The sequence below is a fragment of the Rhinolophus hipposideros genome (genome assembly GCF_964194185.1).
Source record: "Rhinolophus hipposideros genome assembly, chromosome: 9".
Classification (NCBI taxonomy): domain Eukaryota; kingdom Metazoa; phylum Chordata; class Mammalia; order Chiroptera; family Rhinolophidae; genus Rhinolophus; species Rhinolophus hipposideros.
Window position 1 is genome coordinate 68,776,161 of NC_138055.1, and position 19,787 is coordinate 68,795,947.

The following is a 19,787-nucleotide window of genomic DNA, read 5'->3' on the forward strand; positions in this document are numbered from 1 at the left end:
GTAAGCTATGAAATTGCTGGACAGGATCAGTCCGTTCTGACCATATTTTGACAACATAGTTGTACACACAGAAAGCTCATTCTGTTTGCATTCAAAATTTCAAAATTGCCACTATTGGAGTTGTGGTTGATAGGGAAAAAAAAAGCCACAGTCATTACTTTCTACATCTGTTCTTTGTATTGACTTTGTAGTTCCTCTCATCAATAGGTAGAATCTAGTTTTCCTCCTCTTAACTCTACACTGACTTTGCTTTGGCCAACAGAGAGAAGCAGAAGTGATGTACCATTTCCAAGTCTAGTCCTCAAGACCTTCAACACTTCTGCTCAATATTTTGGAACACTGCTTAACTAACACGTTGGCATGCTGGGGAATGAGGAAGTATGTGGATTAGAACTGAGTTGTCCTAGCTGAGGGAGTGCTGGACCAGCCAGTTCCCACTTGACTCATGAGCTGACTGCACTTGTTTGAGTGAGCCTAAGCAAGATCGGCAGAGCTAGCAAGTCAACGCACAGACTCACGGGCCACATAAAATGGTGTTTGTTATAAGCCACTGAGTTTTGGGGTGTTTTCTTATGGCAATGGATAACTAATATAGAAGGACTGATAATTTATCTAGGAAAAGTTGTTCCACATGATCCTGACATCATGACTGAAATTTCATTTTCTACAAGAAAAATATTGAAATCAAGAAAAAACTTGAAGGTTTGACAAATTTAAGTGTGAACAAAATAGTGGTTAAGAATGGTAATTTATATATTTTGAAAGTAGTCAATACAAATGGCAAGTAAACTGATGTCTTTCAGTTTATGCAATAACCACAAAAACATGAGAGGAAAAGAGCACAATGAAAAAGTTGACCAGTTTTCTAACAGTACTGTGTTTGCCTAATAAATTAGTAAAAGGTAAGGATACTCTTAGAGAAGAAATTTTTTCCCTGGTAATGTAAAACGTCCACTTAGAACTTTGGTCTGCTGGTTTGGATTAAAATGCAAAATGTCACATCTTACCAATAGCATATGAACCTTCTTTCAACAGTGAAATGTTCATGCCATTTAGGTAGGTGGCTTAGATGGCCGATGGAAAATTATAAGTGTTGTGTTCTGTAAGTGCTTACTCCCACAGTTTGCTGAACACAAAGCTCCGGTGCACCAGTTTGGGAGTTTGTAAAAGGGCTTGTTAATTAGAACAATCATTAGAGAAAATTATCTAATTCTCCATAGAATCTGCACTTACACATGTCACTAGTCCCCACATGACTATGTTTGAACAGATGATGATGTGGTTGTTGATTATGATTACATTACTTGATGTTGACAATAATGTGATACAGTGTCACACAAGAAATAATGAAAATCTGGCTGCAAGTGTGACACTAATGAAACCAGAGAATCATGGTTCTCAAATCATGGTGATTTGAGGGGTAAAAAGTTATTAACAATCTTTTAGAATGCCTTGGAACTTTCTAAACATAATTGATCTCCTGTATAAAACTGGCTATCTGAAGAGCTGATGAAGAGCAATTGCATCTGGTTATATTCTCATGAGTCAATGTCAAGCATTCACTTTTAAAATAAGTCATTATTACCTAAGAGGTATTTCTTGAGAGCTTGCACATAATGGCTCATTTACAATAGTTTGGGAAGAAGGGTGTGGGGCTTGTTGAGACATCTTTTCTCATCAGATATTTTAGTCCATTATGGTCTTTTTTTGTGTGTTTTTTTTCAGTTGATTGGTATTGTGAAAGATTGAGTGAAAGGACTGACAAAGACCAACTTTTAAAATTACCTTTTGTCTCTGAAAAGACATCCTGATGTGAAAATGAGACAATGAGTGCCCAGAATAAAATGTGCTTAATTTAGTCTATATCTTGATGAAGCGAGATCATCCAACCATACTGTGTTGTGAGGGCATGTCAATGACTAATGAGAATTTAAATATAGTTTCAATTTTTTTTAAATGTACACCAGTGCGTCTCAATGGAGGTGATTTTTCCCTTCCAGGGCACACTTGAAAACACCTGGAAACATTTTTGAATTTAGTGGGTAAAGGCCAGGGATTCTGCTCAACATCCGACAGTGCATGAGACAAGCCCCACAACAAATGTTTTGTAGTCCAAAATATCAGTATAATATTAGACAGTGTTTAAGAGTGCGCTCAGGAATCAAATTTTCTGTTTCCAAATTCTGATTATATTAAAGTGGATGACCTTGGGCAAGTTATTTTTCTTTTTACCCCTTAGTTTTCTAATCAGCACGTTTGAATAATAACAATGACTTTCTCATAGAGGTATTGTGAAGATAAAATAAATTTAAGTCAAATCCATAAAAGTGCCTGGCACATAATAACACTCAGTAAATAATAGTAGTTGTTATTATTATTTTTATCATTATTATGTTAGAATAGTAAAAGTTGGTGAAAATTGTGGATAACTGTAGTAAATGTTTATATGATACTTGAACTTGTTTCTTTGTGAAGGTTGAAAGTGAACCTCAGACGTTGCAACGATGATAAACAACTATCCATTATCTCACATATTCAATGGTAAATGACACTTAAGTTCATTTTTTTAAAGAGAGTGAAAGTGAAAATTTTCTCTGTTGAACAGAGGGATAATCACACACACACACACACACACACACACACACACACAAGTAAAGATTACTGTAAATATTTTTGGAGCTAAGAATATAACAAAAAATATGTATAATAAGTATATGGTTTTGGTTCAATAAGAATTTATTGAGTAACTTCTACATATGAGGTTGGATGTTTTCTGGAAAAGATAAAGGATTGTTCAGAAAATGTTCTCTTGTCATTGCTTGGGAGAACTCTGGAAAAGGTAGAGCTGTGTTTGAAGAAAACTCTGAGCATGACCAGGGTTGGGGACACTGATGAACTGTATGGCTGATCTCTGTGGAGAAATTTCTACTAGGACTGGGTGTGGCTTTAACAAAATATACACAATAAGTGGCATGACTCTGAATCCTGGTAGTGAGTGGCAAGGGAACTGCTACAGGGTTTTGGAAAAATAGTGACTTATGTGTGGCAAAGCATTTTATAAAATTCTCTCCTGTGATAGTGTAGAAAGCAAGTCATGTAGTTAATAAACTTGTGGCTTTAAGTTCAAAGATTGAGAAACGAGTAGCATTAGCTAGAGTGCCTGAATTATAATTATCTGCATTTAAAAATACTTTTTTTTAGATAAACACCTCTTGGAGGGGGAGGAAGGTGGTAGATGAGCATACAAGTGATCAAATACATGGTGATGGAAGAATTGATTCTGGGCGGTGAACACACAATGTGAGATAAAGAAGATGTATTACAGAATTGTACACCTGAAACCTATGTAACTTTACTAACAATTGTCACCCCAATAAACTTTAATTAAAAAAAAATTAACACCTGTTGAATGAATGGATGAATGAATGAATCTCCACCATAAATCTTTAGTTCAAATCCCTAATCTTTATTAGAATTATTGTATTTGCCTACTAGTTAGCCTCTTTACTATTAATGCTTATTTATATTATCTAATTCCCTTTTACTTTTTGGGAAAATAATCTATCAAATATGCCAATCATTTACTTGCATCAAATGCTTCAGGATATATTATATATAGTACTCCTTAGCAAGCCATTGAATGATTTGGCCTTTGCTTAGCTTTCCTGCTTTCTACTGTTTCTTTTTCACATTCTACTCACCCTTCTGACACATTAAACTCCTTTTATTTCCACAGCTCTATGTCTGTGAAGGAGAAATTTCCACAATTTGAAATTGCTCTCCTTAGTTTTGCCTGGAACACAGGAAAGTTATCATTTGAAATGGCTCAAATTTCAATGTGCATACACATTATGTGGGATCTCATTAAAATACAGATTCTGATTCAGTAGATCCAGAGCAGGCATGAGGTGAATTTCCAACTATATCTCTTAGGTGATACTAAAGCTACTGGTCCACGGAACACACTTGGGTTAATAAAATCATAACAGTAGAATTTTCCATAACAATAGGGAGATTATATAAGTAAAGGAAAAGCATTAACAAAGTCACTGAGATAATTATTGGTTCAACCAGAATGAATTATTTCTATTTTGTGGTCACTTAGAAATTCTGAAGGAGAAATTTAGGCAATAATGCTGGTAAGATATGTTAAGGCCAAGATATGACACAATTTCTTGAAAACCAGTGAGAAATGTGTAATTAGTAGAACTGGCAGTGACAATTGACTTTTGCGTGTTTTTTTTTTCTTTAGTAATGGAATTATAGGTGTATTTATTTATTTATTTATTTAGTTAGTTAGTTATAAAAATTTATTGAGTACCATCACCAAATATTTTCAAGTGCAAACCTTGTGCTGGGAGAAGAGAGTACTTAGAGATATTGTGAGGATTTAAAAAATGACCAGCCCACTAAGTCTTTCTACAACTTCTAGTTTTCAATTTCAACATTTAAGCACTAGATATTTCCAGTTGTCTCATCCTGAATAGAAAAATTTTATTTTAAAGTATTTTATTATGCTGGATTTGCATCTTCCCATCATTTCTTCTTTATGAAAGTAGATTATATCTGTAATGTTTATGTGTGTGAGTGTGTGTGTATGAGATTTGGCTGTCTGTATAGTGAACAAAGACATCAAATGGAAAGAATTTTGGCATAATATCAAAGGAAGTCAGACAGAACAGCAGGAGAGGGATGAGTTACTGAAATTCAGTATCACAAGAGGATCTTCAAGTCACCACAATGCAATCTGTGAAGCCAACATGGACCTTCCTCTCTCCTTTCCTTTTATGAATTTGGATTCAATAAAACACCAGTTTGGTTTCAGTTTAGTTCAGAATAATAGTTTATATTGTTTTTGTATCTGTTTCATAGAGAAATGTAGATTTATTTACTGACTGACCCAGCTAGCTGAATTAAAAACAAACAAGCATATAAACAAATAAACCTACATAAAACTGGAATTCAATTAATGGCCTAGTAAACAGTTTTACATCTGCTTTGGTTAGGGGTAAAGAGCTCAACACATATACTGAGTTTATTTCAGCTTTTAATTTTCTTTTTGGTTGAGTCATTGAATACAGATGCCAGATGGAACATCCAGAATAGATTTGGAAGCGTTCAAGCACTTCCAAATGCTGAACTCCAAAATCTCTGGATTGAAACTAGTTAACTTGTGGGAGCTTATCTAGTGGCTGTAGTTCAGCGGGGAAATCCCTGCAGTATCTGTGATCCAGTATGTGCATGCCCAAGAGGAAATGTTCTCAGTAGAATTTGCCTAAGCTGTGTAGGTTGGTGAATGAAGGGAACCTCAAGGGTTGGCATCATTTAACAATAATCCACACCCCTCCACCTTTTACTGTTTATTTAAAACATAAATCAAAGCACCTCTTTTATGCAGCTAAAGCCAAAGCTATCTATTTGATGATTCTTTGCAAATTTATTGAATGGGAAAAATAGACTGTGGAAATCACCTTAGCAAGGTTGTATGCTATGTTACAGGAAGAAACTCCTTTATTTTCTAGACTGTAAGCACCCTGATCTTATGATACTGTCTTAAAGATTTTTTGAATACTCCTAAAATCAACATAATAAAGACTCACAAAATAACCATTTAAAAATGTTTGTAATATTGCATGAAAACAAATTAATGATCATATCTACCTTTCTGTAAATTAAAACTCAAATGACTTTCCTTATCATTCTCGAGGTTCCTAGAAGGTCAATGTAAGAGAAAAAAAAAAAGGCGGTCTATCTAGAGATAGATTGACTTTGTTTAAATCCCAGCTTTCCATTCACTTTGTGTGCAACCTTGGGACAATTCCTTAAAGTCTCTGCACCTGATTTCTTCATCGGTAAAATGGAAATAATAAAATTTGGTTGCAAATCAGTGTGAAGATTGGAGATAAGTAACATAAAGTGCTAAGCACAGTTTCTGATGCATAGAAGCTATTCCATAAATGTTATCTCTTATTAAGATACAATCTTCACATCTTTAGTTTTCAAAATGACCAAGTCACCAATTCATATCCAGCAGGGTATTTAAAAAAGTCATTTATACTTTATTTTTCTCTTTTTCCTTAGTTATGCAAATACATGAGAGCAAAGTTGAGGTGAGAAAGTTGAAAGCTATGAAGGGAAGATGGGGAAATAAACATTCGGATCAGGGAGTGTTGTGAACTCTCAGAAGAGACTAAATCCTGAAGATGATGGACAAAAATGCTTCCTTCTTGCTGGAGCTGGGTAAAAGGTAGCACCTCACATTTTAAATGCTTGTCAGTTGGAAAAACAAAACTAGAAGCACTAAATATACTCCTTCAAGTGTACCTCCAAGATCAGCATGCTGGTTTTTGAGTTTCTGCCTACTACTGAGCAAAATGCCTACTACGGAGGAAAAAAAAGAGCATGACTCAGAGATTCTTTCATACCTTCTTAAAAACACCAGGATCATCCCTCTATATACCCTTCTAAATTCTAAAATGATAAAGCAAAATCACTCTTAATTAAATGTTGGATGCCTCTTCTAGCTAAGCTAATAGTTTGAGGTCAAATTTCCCATACGATAGTTTATGTTATATTCCTGTAGGTTTTCCCCCCAAGTAATCTATGTGCATATTTCATTCATGTTTATTTTATGTGGTTTAAATATCATTTTGATTATTTTTATGATTATAGACTTATATGGGCTATCCTATCTTGCCTTTAGGACATATGCTGGTTCAGGGTAAGATTTATTCACTGCTGAGTACTTGGTAAAGAATATAACATATGATTATAATATTCTTATTTTATGACTTGGTTTCTAGAAATACATTATGGCAAGAAGCATTACATTGGCTTCACTGAAATGTAAAAAAAAATAAATAAACAAGCAAATAAGAAAAAGTCTATGAGCAACAAATGGTGTCTGACTTATACAGATAGTGACAATTTCATGTGGTTACTGTGTAAATTATACAAAAAAAGTTATTAAGAAATTAATTTGTGAATTTGGGCTATTTTTTTATGTTGTATCTTCATGTATGCTTATAATTTGATATGATTTGTGCTTTCATTTATAACACTCTGTTATTCAAACTGAGTACTGATTCCTCCATGTAATCAAACTCTAAATTTACTCTCAATATTAATAGGATGGAGTTTTTTCTTTTTAATTTGTGATCATACTTTTTTTCTGATATATAAGTTAGAAGAAAAAAAAACCTAACTATGGAAATTTTTAAATTGATAAGTATTGAAACATTTGGGAAAATATAATAAAAATGATGAAATTATTACATGTTTTTCTTTGTTTTTTAGAGTAAATTCAAGATTAAATAAAATCAAGATATGTTTAGAAAATGTATTTTATTTGAGAATAATTTAATTGATGAGATGCCTGATTTACAAATTGAAATGATTAAAGATAACTTGGAAAATATTTCAGATATTTGGGACCTAAGGAGGAGTAGTCATTTTTTTAGGTTTAAAAATTTTTGCAATACTTAAAATTACTGATTCATTAATTTTTTGAATGTTAAAATGCAAGGAAATTTAGATGTCATCTATTCAAACACTGAATAATATATTTTTATTTTTATCACATGGAAAAATAATCATTCAGCCCTTTTGGGAATATTTCCAGTGAAAGGGGGACCTCTAGTTATGTCTATTCTCAGGAAAGCTCTGTTCAAATGTTCTTACTCATACTGAGTTGACATTAAATATTGTCACTTATAACTATTTATTCACTAGAACACACAATATCATGGGTATTATTGTATGTGAACTTCAAACATTTTCTTACCCACGGAAAAAGGGTTTTCACTTTGTTTTTCAAGTTTCACACCATAAATCTAGTTTTTTTTTTTTTTTTTTTTTTTTTTTGTGTGTGTGTGTGTGTGTTTTTCCATATGACAGAGCTTCACTGGCTATACTGTGTCCGCAGAGTCTTTTGAGCAGGATAAACATACCTGGGAAAGTGAGATATGAATAGTTTGATAGATAAGTTAGGAGATAGATTCACATTTCTGGCAGTATATTAGAGTAGATGGCATAAATAACCCCTCTGAAAAAAAACAAAACTAAAAGATACTGTTAAAAAATACCACTGAGCTGAGAAGTAACTACAGAGATCTAAAACACTGTGAAAATGGGGAACTTGGGAAATAGATACATGAATGTTAAAGATTACTTTTGGTCACAAGTTTTCTGCCAAACTTTACTGTTCATAAGCTTCAATTTTGAAACTGTGGAGACTGTGGAATTATAATGGGGTAGGCTGGAGATAAAGTCTAAGAGAGCCCCTCATGAAAAAAAGACCCAAAACGGTCATTCCACCTGTGTATGGGTAAATGAACATTACATTTACCCATCCTCCCTTCTCATGTGACAACATGGATGAATCTGTAGGGCATTATGCTAAGTGAAATAAGTCAGATGGGGAAGACAGATACCACATAGTATCACTTATATGTGAACTCTTAAAAAAAAAAAAGTTGAACTTGCAGAAAGTAAAAGAAATGGTTGCCAGGGCCTGAGAAGTGGGGGAAATATGGACAGGTTGGTACAAACTTTCATTTATAAGATGAATAAGGTCTGAGGATCTAATATATAACGTGGTGACTATAGTTAATAACACTATATTTGTATAATTAGAATTTTCTGAGAAAGTAGAACTCAAATGTTCTCACACTCAAAAGGGTAAATACATAAAGTGATGGGTATGTTAGGTAACTGGGGAAATCCTTTCACAATATATATGTATATCAAATCATCACATTGTACACTTTATCTTACAATTTTGTTTACAAATTGTATCTCAGTAAAACTGAAAATAAAGAAAATTACAACTAACTTCAGATTAACGCTCTGTCTCATGAACATGACTTTCACATCTTTATAAATGAAAATGACCATTTTGACTCCATCAGTACATAGGAACTTCAGAAATATTAAGGTTTTTCTCCCCAAGGAAAAGAGATGGATTTTTGATGATTCATTTATTCCTTTCTTTTAGCTAGAAATCATGTAAAAATGGAATTCTCTTATAGCATATTGTAGTGCTCCATGGTAAAACAAAATTGCCTTCAGTGGGGTTCAATTTTGGTCTACTTAACCCTAGTCATAAACATTTTCATTTCCAAATATAATACATTTAGAAAGTGTGTTGGTTCTCTCAAAACCCATTCCAAGTCTTTGTTTCTGGAATGTTGAGGCTGGAAATTTAACATTGATTATTGTCAGTTTCCTTGTGGCTAGAGTTCCAGATGTGATTTAGGTTTGGCATATCAGATACACTCACATAATACTTTGGTCGGAGTCATGAGAGAAGAAAGGGTATGTAGGGGGCACCCCATTTACTGGCATGGATCATGACAGTGAGCCTTCTTGTGGCTCTGTGCCACTGTGGTATTAAAAGTCATTTTTGGAAGCCTAGCCAAAGGGAGGATTTCTTTAACTCTCCCATTGATCCTATGAGCTGTGTCTATACCCATTAATATGTCTTGCACTTTCCAAGAGTGGAGTCTCTTGTTCACAACTTAATGTGTCTAGGGATGTATCAAGAGGATATATCTGGATATTTAGAAAATCTATAAACTAAAAACAAAAAGAAAACACCTAAATGCAGTATCACTTTATTCAAGGCCAAAATAAGTTGGTTTACTAATGACCTACATATTTTTATTTAATTACATAGACTAGTACTTCGTTTCATCAGATAAAATGTTATTTTAATAAAAACAACATACATGGAAATCTATTAGAGGAATGCTTTCCATACTTATTTTAGTTGAGAAAAGGAAGTGAAGGTTAGTTTTATTAAGGTTGAAAGCATTTATAACAAATACATGTTTAATGCATTATTAGGCCTTGGATACTTACTTCTCAGTGTGAAATGATTATTTTTTTCCTTATGAATATGAATGGCTAATAGAATATGTTGATTTATCATGTTGCCTCTTCTAACAGTTCTATTCTAAAAATACTAAGAAAGTTCAACATTTAGTTACTGGACTCCTTTCTTTATCTCTGAAAGTTTTGATGATTCATCCTGTTAGCTGAGCTACAATAATATTGTCTGGAAGAAAAAGAATAATTAATGTTGATAGAAAGTCATGATGTTCGCATTACACCTAAGATGTGTATGATTATCCTGCTAATCAAAGCAAGTTTTCTTCCCTGATTTAGTTGGAGCTGCATATATGTACATGCTTATCTTCTAAGCCACCCCATGCCAATTGCCTGTGATTACTTTCATACAGGAAAGTGCACATGCACAGCAGAGGTATTAGCACAGTTGGACTAAAAAATCTATTGTTTGTTATGCAAAGAAGTGGAACTTAAAGTAAATTTAGTTCAACAGAATAATGACCCTTTCCCCATGATCAGCGTGTTCTTGTTTCTCATTGCAATATATCCAAACAAGTATGTAATATCCAGAAGTCTGTACCAATATCTAAGGAAATGTGCACCCTAGCATTTCAAGTGTTATATTTGATTACCATCCAAAAACTTAGTTTGTTTGATCAGTGTTTGTATTTTATACTCATTTGAACAATTAGAATTTTGACATATATAAATCTAGAATAATAATAATAATAATAATAATAATAATAATAATAAACCATAAAGATCTATTTTGTAAGTAAAAAGAGTTAGGGAATATATAACTGATCTCCATTTTTCAAAAAATGCCCTCACAAACCTATGTGGGTGTTTAGATGTTAGTCCATTCAGGCAGAAAGGGAAAAAAGAAAAGAAAATCACTTAACCTATTTTAGAAATAACAAAAGCCTAGGGTTTCAATGTATTTCTAAAACTGGGCCAAGATCAGCAAGGGTTCTCATTTTATCTAAAATAGGTTCCTTAAAACTTGAGTATTTCAAATGTGTCAGAGATTCCATCCCTACCAATGTTTCTTCTTATTTAATCAATGTCTAAAAACCAAGGCATGCTAGAAGAGAACTCTACAGAGTGCATTCTTTATGATTTTAATTAAATCCTTGTTCTATGCTTTAAAATGATGAATACTTAACAGATTCTCCTTTTGTCAAGAAACATTCAGTGCAGAAAAATTCTTATTTTCTGAAAAAAAAAAGAAATTGTACCTCTTTTCCCTTTGGACAGATGTAAGTAGGTAGAGTATGAAAGACTCTGTACAGACCTAGTTTAATATAGCTCCATATAAGTTGTAAGAATAAGAGGAGAACAAAGGTATTTTGTTTCAAGTAATGAGTTTCTAGCAAGAGAACCAATATAAATATACCTGTGTTTAAAAACTGTGCTTTAAGTAAAAATAAATTTATTTAGTTATATGTTAAAATTAAATAAATTAATGATAATATCATAAAATGAACTCCAGACACTGATATTGATGAATAGTTTTTCCTGGTTTCTTAAAAATGGCAAATGACACTAACAGTGGAAAAAAGAGCTATTTTTAGCAGTAGCTTTTGTTTTACCTGCACTCTGGCCAGGGGTTAATGTGTACATTTTCAGCTGAATCTAACTCAATTCAGCATCGCTTTCTCATTCCGTAGGAAATAGAACAGTGGTCAGTAACCCCATTAGCTATGAGTGCCATCAGTAGGACTACAAAATGGTCATTGATGTCATTGGTTTTACCATGGAAATGGACAGTTATAAAATAAGAATAAAAGAAGGAAAGACACAAAATGAGAAGAGGTTGGTAGAAAGGAAAGACTGGAAGTAAGAGAAAACAATTATATTTGGGAATACCAATAACAATTGACTTTGGGCCACTTAGATTCTCCAGAGCTAATATTTAAATTTACAATAATTAGTTCTGCCAAATAATCACAATTTTTGAGCTCCTTGTAGGCAGGTAGAAAAATGCTAAACAGAGAAAAAGAAAAGAATGAAAGATAGCACTTTTGATTTTCAGAGGTTCTATTTCAGTTAAACATGTCAGTCTAGCTCCTAAACAAATAGGTAATTCACAATAATATCTATGCAAACTATGGTGAATTAGGTTATATTGCAAAATCAATTTGGAAGCTTTTTCAAGTGTATAACTAACATTTCTGTGAATCACAGCTGTTTTCTACTAAATCAGTTCCAATGGGACATACATCTAAGCACAGCACTATCTGAACAAAATGATGCCTTCTCCATTGAAGATATCTTGGATATTTTATTTCACACTAAAATTAGGAACGGAATGGCAAAGCTGGTCATAATTTCCCCATACTGTGACCCCTGCTTAATTATCATTCTTTAACTGAATTTAAGAGGCTAATTTTGAGCATTTTTAGGGGGAAAGGAAGGAGTGTTATGAAGGAATAAGTAGTGAACTATCAGGTACTTAGAATGGAGACCTTAGAACTTCCTCAGTAGCTTCCATATTTTATGCATTGCCTTATATACACACAATACTAGTTTGGATTTCCATAACGTGGGCATAATTTGTTGTTGCTTATCGGCTTGTTTTGGATTTTTTTGTGTAAAGGAAGTCTAAATGTGACAGCTATGAAACATACTAGTTGTTATCAGCACATTTTGGCAGTCTCTTTGGTAATGTTGGTTCTAGTCCTAGCTCTGTTTATAGTTTAAAGAACAATGGGAAATAAGATGTTTGCTTTTATCACAAACAAGAGAAGGGCACAGAGAGCCAAGCTGCATGTATTATGACATATTCTATTAGAGATGTGTCATATTGTAGCTGATTTAATTCAACTGATCAGTAAACTAGGTCCTGCTGGTTCACATTTTCTGCCTTCCCTCTTCTTTTCAATCTTATAATCTCCTGATAATTTTTCTAATAAGAGGCTTTTCCTTTTTTGTTCTATAATATTCCCAGTCTAATTTTCAAAGGAGAATAGCATACTCCTTCTGAATTTTTTTATCTACTCTAGAATTTTTTTTGTTTCTTAAGATTTTATGTTCTTTATTTGTCCCATACCTATATTCTTTTTAAAGAACTATAATTTCCACACTTTTTTTTTTTTTTTGGCTAGGTTATAAACTTTTTGTTTCAACACAGAGGAAGCTTGGTGGTGGAAATTTGGCCACTTAACACTTTTATGACTGAGAGATAAAGTTAAGGCTCTTTTTCTAATAGAATGTAAATATATACCTACATATGCATGTGTCATTTTTATTGAAATTAAGCTTAGCCACTAAGAGAACATTCACTATCTGGTCTTTCTTTTGCATTTTTTTCACCTTCACCCTCAAGCCCTGGAGCATTTGGCTGCTCAAGATCTGGGTCAAGTCCTTCCTATATCATTTTGTTCCTTATTGCCTTTACTGGGACACCCACTTGAGCCATTTTGAGATATCTGGCTTATCTTGGATCCTTAGCTACAGTTAAGATATTTTCTGCTGTTACTTCACTTTCCTGTGGTCATGAGTCTTGTAAACTATTCTGCTGTGATTTCTCTGAAGTGGTTTCAGAATGTGATTCATTTGTTGATGCTAGTGACACTTCCATGAGGAAGTACATCATCTAGGCCTGGGATAGAGGACAACTTTGCATCTAAAATACTGACAGTTGTTTCAATTGGTTGGATACGAAGAAAAAGGTGCTAATTTCTCCTCACAAATTATAGAAAAGTAATTAAGGACCTGTGTAGTATGCACCACAAACTAGTTAAGAAAGACCACCATTCTTTCCTGTTGAATAGCTGGCACCTTGGTCAGTTCTATTCCTGAATCCATGAGATCAAACCTGTCCTCATCCATCTCCTCAGTAGGTGGGGGACCCAGGGATTACCCAGAAACCCCTTCCCGACATGTCCTCGCCCTGCCCACATTTTCTCAATAAGACCTTTCTACATTTCTATGAATTCTTCTCGCATGTTAGAGATGATCTCAATACCTGTTCATTTAAAATGAGGAACTATAACAATTTCACCTTGAAATTCAGTTACTTTTAGGGCTTTCACGTTTCCCACCTGGGAATCTACAAATATTTTTCCAGAGGACAAGCCAAGGGACTGACAACAATTTTCTCTTCTGGCATGAAAATGAGTCCAAAGACTAATTATCATTAACCCAAACCCCATTATTTCTATTACAGAGCATTGCCTAGCAAACCTTAACAATTCCTGGAGGAAGGATCTTTTCACTGCAAAACTTCTGTTGGACATCATTTTGTTGGCAGAGCTGTAGCACAAGATTGGTTGCACTGTCTCTGTTTTCCATCAGAGTGAATGGGTACATGAGGCAAATGCCTGGTGTGACCTCTAGGCCCAGGTGATCTGTTCACAGCGATAGGCTTGTCCTCAACAGTATTCTCTGTGTTCCTAATTGTTATAATCCCCTATTTCCCAGTCTGGTGTATTCTCCTTGCTCTCCATAAATGTCTCTTTAAATTCACAGGAGGTATCTAGAAAATTTCCTTCTAATTTGGTAGGAGAGTATTACTGTTTTGTTATATGAGCTTTTCAGATCAGAGAGGTTACCATTCTTATGTATAGTTTAGTCATCTTAGCATTAACCCATACCTGGAGAATTTGTATGTATACCTGATGTAATACTTCATCTAGAGCTTGAAATGAGCATAAATAGGACATTTCTTAAAACTGAGGGGAGAAATAAAATGAGCTAGTGTTTATTGAGTAGCAATTTTATATCATATATTTTTACACATATTATTTCAGTTAATTCCCAAAACAACATTGTGAGGTGGACATTACTAATCATGGGTTTACATACAAGGAAACCAATACCTAGAAGGAAGTGATGGTATCGCACTTAAAAGTCTGTCCACATGACTTCAAAGCTCATGATCTTTTCATAAAAACTTGCTTCATTTTTCTTGTCAAAGACGTAGCGTAAATTTTCCTATATCCTAAATCTGAGAAGAAGACTGAGCAGATATCCTTATTTTCTCTCATCACTTGACAGATTACCCTGGTCATTAAAGCCACTCATCCTAAAACTGTCCTCACATGTATCCATAGAAGCATAATCTCCTATTTTTACCCTAGTCAATTCCAACATCTTTATGTTCCTAAGCAATGAATGACCTTTTTCATGTTTGTTTTAAACAAACATTAGAAGATTTTATTCCAGTTAATTGGGTGATATGTAATTGTAAGTCAAACAATTCACAGTGGGAAATCTATCTTGTGTTAAAACAAAAACAAATAATATTTCTGGAGTGTATTAAAACTGTATTACTTAAAAATTAGTCATCATTTCTACGCTATCTATGTAATCATAATTCCCATATACTTTGAATACATATACGCTTGTAGGATCAGTTTAAAATAATCATCCATAAGATGAATAGGTATCCTGATTTGAAAATGATTCAGATATTCTTAGAAAGTGTTCCAAGAGGGATTATCTTCAGTATTAAGAATTACTGCCTGTTACTGGGGGTCTGTGTTCATGCCAGCCACTGTCCTAAACAATAAGCACCTTATCTCTAATCCTGATAAAACCCGGCAAGGCAGATGTAAATAGCCTCATTTTTTAAATGTGAGAACTCAGGCTTTGACTGTTTAAATAACTTGTGTGGAGTCACAAAACTAGTAAGTAGCAGAATTAAAAATCAAACATGGTGTGGGTTATGAAATTCCATTCAGTAAGCCATCCAAGCAGGGCTTTTTAATTGGTTCCATCTTCTGTCCTGTGCTTCAGTGGAAGTCAGGGACATTGGAGTCCTGAGGCCCAGAGCCAGGGATGGAAATACAAGACTCTGTTTAATTGTGTGACACCCCACAAAGCTGTCACACTCTTTGATGGTAATAGAAGTCATAAAATTATTTCCTTGTGTAGGGGAATAGCTGTTGACCAGGAATGAGTAGGAATGCTTCTGGAGTGCTGGAAATATTTTATAGCTTGATCTGGCTGGTGGTTTTGCAGGTATATTGATGTAAAAATTTAGCAAGCTGTACACTTAACGATTAGTAAGCTTTATGCCTGCTATTGCATGTTTGATATAGCTCAATTGAAGAAAAAACAATAGGTATAAACTAGACAAAGGAATTGTGAGTGCCATATGAATAAGAAAAATATATCTCATTGAGTTAACATGTTAGAAATGGTGTGGAAGTAAGAGAAGTATTTCTTATATTAAAGGCTTCAGTATAATGAGCATAGATTTTGGAGCAAGAGAAGAACAGAATAGTAGGATGTGGTTCCAGTATAAAAGATAAGAGTCCAGAAATGGAAAAGGCCTTGTAATCTATGTTAAAGAATTTGGACAGAGAGGTGAACTGGAAGTATCTGGAATCCCTAAACCACCTTTCCACTGCTGAACTGTTAAGTTTATGACATTTATACAGGTGAGAAATAAATTTCTCTCTTATTTAAACTTCTTTTATTCTGGCTTTTTATGTTACTAGCTGCTAAATATAATGCTAAGAAATAAAGAATTTGGTATAGCAATGATATATTTAGATTAATGAAATCTGAACCTTTCTCACTGGTTTAATAAAATGATTCATGTGGCAACAACTCATATTACAGGCATGAAAAGCAACCTCATTCTTTTTTTGCAATACATTTTGTGAATTTTCTTAGAAGGCTGTGGGTTGATATATCTATAGTGTTATGGGAGCTAATAGGAAATATTTTAATTTTTGGTGTGTTTTGGCTACTTTTGTCACTTTCCCAAAATTCTGAACAAGTGAAATACAGTGTGTATGTAAGTAGAAAAACAAACAAACAAACAAAACACAGTTCCACTGAAGATAGCATACTCTGCCTGTCGCCTGCTTCCATGTTGGTAAAAATTTTGGTAACTTGGACACTTTCCAAGTTGAAAATAACCTCCAAATGAAAGCCTTAGCAAGAGAGAAGTCAAATCCTTTGTGATATATAGGTCAACAGCCAATTGATAGAGATGAGATCACAAGTGTCATTTTTACACTAAGGACCATTGTTACAGATGGCTTTGACTAGCCATCATTATGTTGAAACAGTTGAATGAGCAAATCACAGAGGATAATAAAAAGAACCAGGCTTTAAACATAAAGGCTACATCTAGATTGGATTTGTGGCTATGGTTACTTACACATGAAATTAAGCAGCAGCTTACTAAGATTCTGAGAGAATCATATTGCCAAAGAAATCAATGGAGTCTGTGATTCTTCAACTAAACAACTCATAGGTCCTGATGACAACACCTACAGAGATAGGCTATGAAAGTTGAAACCCCAGCAAAAGCTCCAATGACAATCACCAATTCCATCAAGAAGGACAACAAACAGACAATACATTTCCTCCTACAGATCAGAATCAGGTAATACCAGATTGGAAAAATCAAAAAAGTTACTTACGTGTCAGAGAATAGTCTTTATAATTCCTACGAATGGGCATTTCATAATTTCAATGAACTTGTGACTGCTATTTCCCTTTATTTTCTTTCCTAAATGTGAGGTTTTACTGATATTATTAATATGTCCTAATTACTATATCTGGTGTAGGGAAAGACTCCTTTCACAACATGTATAGCCATCTACTCATTAAACCCATGTTTGCATACCCACTGGAAGACTTTATCATCCTGGTGGGGGAAATATCCAGAATAAAGTAATAAAGAGTGGAAGAACTTTTGTGGAATAGGGAGGTGAAAAGATGAGAGGCAAAACTGACACAAAAGAAATAACAGAAGAACTGGGGGAAGTAAAAGGAAGAAAAAAAATATTATGATAGTAGAGAAACAAAAGAAAATTTTTTTTTGTATTACTTAATTTCTTCACCTAGACTTTGTCGCTATGTGTTGGTTACAAATGGAAAAGTAGTGAATACATTCCTGGTTTTCAGATAATCAGAATACATCATATTATTCTCAAAAAAATAAAAAGTAAAATAATATACCCCTATAGCTCTATGTTAAAGTTAAACACAAATATTATCAACATTTAGTGGCATGAATACATTTTCAGTAAAAAGAGACAATAAAATAAATATGGATAGCTTAAAGTTCCTTTCTCCAGCATACTTATATCAGCATATGCTATTTATGGAGGTTGTTTTTATAATCATTACTATAATGCTACTTAATTATAATTTTTATTATGTAAATTTTATGTAAATTGTAGTGATTATGATGGAAATAGAAGGTTAATTTCATTTGTATTCTATTAGTAATTATTTGGATGAAGAGGTAGGTTAGTCATGAGAGTATTATTTGAGATTAGCTTTAAAGAATGAAAGAAGAGCTAGATCCTTGAAGGCAGAGTAGATAAACACTGTGCCTCCTTTCTTCCATGAGCACATCAAAATTACAACTGAATTATAGAATGATCAACCTGGAGAACCATCTGAAGTCTAACTGAACAAAAGTTTCATAACTAAGGATATAAAGAAGAAGCCACGTCAAGATGGGTAGGAGAGGCAGAGACACGAGACAGGCTGGGCTCAAACCTCCATGTAGCAGTTGAAAATCAGAAGGGATATCTCAGCCAACGAGGTTCCTCCTGGAAAAGTGAGGGACCCTAGCCCCATGCCAGGCTCCCAAGCCTAGAGTACTGGTGCCAGGAAGACAAGTACCCACAACTTCTGGCTGTGAAAAACAGTGGTGATTCTGACCATCGAGGTGGGATGGAAAGCTGCAGAAAACCCAGATGTCCTCATATATGGCCCATGCACAGACTCATTCACTTAAAAGCACTCACCTTGGGATCCGGTGGAGGGATGGTGACTTGGGGGGCCTCAGAGACATATGAGGGGCAGGTTGAAGTTGTGGCTTTAGGCAAGGTCTGTAAAACATTGCCATTTTCCCTGTGTGGGGTCCTCCTCATATACAGCCAGCAGGCGGGCAACACCTTTCCTGTGTTGAACACACCCCCACAGGCCAAATCTGAGTTTGATGGGTCTGGTGAGCTCCCCTGTTCCACCATGTTGAATCACTGGGACCCTGTCCTGACCAATTCCCCTAACACTGGAGACACTTTCTCGGCAAGGAGGCAGCTCTGCACACATTGCACTCTTCCTTGGAAAACTATCAGAATCTGTAGGCCCCAGGTGGATGGCAGTGGCCTGGGTGTGCTCAGAGACTTTTGCTGAGAAGCTCTAGGCTGAGCACAGGCACAAACCAGAATCTATACTAACCTGTTGAACAGTACTCTTCCCACTTTATGGACTTTCTGAGACCCTACCTCACCCAACCTGTGTACTGCATGAGGATTTATCAGTGGCTAAACCTTAAGGGAGATGGCGGGTGGCAGCAGGCCTTGGGCTGTCTTGCTATTTGCAAAGTTCCCCAGTCCTGGTACTCATGACAGCCATCCTTGGTTCATAGCATGGCCTTTCCCATATGCCTCCAGGTTTAGCACAGGCAGTCAACAACCATGGATCACTTCATATCTCCTAGCAGGTAGTCTCTGGACAGTCACAGGCAGTGAGTGACCATGGCCTGCATGGAAGCCCCTCCAAAGGGGCCCCGGAACCAATATAATTGGAGGTTGGATTCAGACCATAGCAAAGCACCACCCAATTAACTCCACAAGCTGCACACACAAAGGGCAGTCTCAACAGGCACTAGAATCTGCTGGAACAAATCCCACTCAGTGGGTAAGTCCCCTGCACAGCATCTGGTAAGCTAGAAACATGGCCAAACCCTATAACCAATCGGCCTAAGGGCCAATCCCACCCAATGATGTGCCAATAACAATCAAGGCTTAACTATAACAGGATGACACACACAACCCACATGACCCACACAAGTGATACTTTTGGAACACTTGGTGCAGGTGACCAGGGAGACTGTGCCAATGGCCACAGAGGGCACCTACTATGTAAGACCACCTGGTCAAGAAAGGGAGACCTAACAGGTCTACCTAATATATAGAAGCAAACAGAGAGGCAGCCAAAATGAGGAAACAAAG

At 35.0% G+C, this 19,787-nt stretch overlaps 1 pseudogene across 1 annotated transcript; it reads right to left on the reverse strand.

The window, feature by feature from the left end:
* Positions 1-13,111: 13,111 nt before the first annotated feature.
* LOC308501921 (WASH complex subunit 3-like) lies at positions 13,112-13,683 on the reverse strand (annotated as a pseudogene). The gene has a single exon. The product of its transcript is annotated as a WASH complex subunit 3-like (transcript).
* Between the last annotated feature and the right edge of the window lie 6,104 nt (positions 13,684-19,787).